This window comes from Crocodylus porosus, unplaced genomic scaffold, assembly GCF_001723895.1.
Source record: "Crocodylus porosus isolate Cpor-Errol unplaced genomic scaffold, CroPor_comp1, whole genome shotgun sequence".
In the NCBI taxonomy this organism is placed as follows: Eukaryota; Metazoa; Chordata; order Crocodylia; family Crocodylidae; genus Crocodylus; species Crocodylus porosus.
Window position 1 is genome coordinate 17172703 of NW_017728932.1, and position 1242 is coordinate 17173944.

The following is a 1242-nucleotide window of genomic DNA, read 5'->3' on the forward strand; positions in this document are numbered from 1 at the left end:
ACCAAATCCGCGGCGCCCCCCCGTCGGCGTTGCCACGTCCTGCCCCCCCCCCTGCCGACTCGGCTCTCCCGCGAGCGCCGCTGGGCGCAGGGTCTGGCCGCGGGATGGCCAGACAGGGTGCGGGGGTGGGGGCAAAGGGAGCGCTGTGGCATCCACTGCCGCGGCCGGCGCCGGGTGCAGGTGGAGCTGGGCACCAGCAGCCCGGGGCATAGGGTGCCAGGTCCGTGAGCGCGGAGGCGCAGGCGGTCGGCCGCTTCTCGGGGCTGCCATAGCTCCTGCTGGGCGGCATCCATCTGCAGTGCAGAGGGAAAAGGTCCCTGGCCCCTGCTCCGAGGCAGCGATGGCCGGGTGCTGGGCTGGGGCCTGCACGGGGGTGACAAGCTCACTGGCAAAGTTGACAGTAAACTGTGGGGAAGTGCAGCCGCGCGTCGGGGAAGGCTGCTGATCCAGGTGGACCTAGACAGATGAGTTAGACAGGCAGAACCTGACGCTGCTCCATCCGGGGGGGAAACCTCTGCACAGCTGTACAGGTTCAGTGGTGCTGCGCTACCCAGCACCGCGTCCGAAAGGGACCTGGGCTCATCACTGGCCATACAATGAGTATGAGCCACCAGTGTGGTGCTCCAGCTAGCAGAGGAAACAACACTCCGGCATGCATCAGCCGATGCGCCTCCAGCAAAACTCCGGAAGTCGTTCTCCCACCGTACTCGGCATCGGTGAGGCCGCAGCTGGAGTACCGCATCCAGCTGTGGGTGCCGCACATCAGGAAGGATGCGGAGAAGCCTGAGAGAGGCCAGAGAAGAGCCGCTCGTATGATTAGAGGCGTGAAGAGCAAGCCATGCAAGGAAAGGCTGACAGATACCAGGCGTGTTTAGCCTAGAAAAGAGAAGACTTCGGGGGATTTGGTAGCAGCTTACAACTATATCAGGGGAGAGCATCAGGGGCTAGGCAAGCAACCCCGGGGGAAAACCCGGAGCAATGGTCATAAACTCCTGGGAGAAGGTTTCGGACTGGATACAAGGAAAAGCGTCTTCAGGGTTCGTGTGACCAGCTCCGAGCAGACTCGCAGTGGGGCGGTGCAGGCGCCGAGCCTGGAGGTCTTCGGCAGGAGACTGGGCGCGCACCTCGGCGGGGCCGTGTCCCCCGCAGCCTTTCCCGCCCAGAGCAGGGCCGCGCGCGGTCCCCTCCAGCCTCTGCGAATCGGAGTCGCCGCTAGTCCAAGCCCTGGCCAGACCGTCCCGC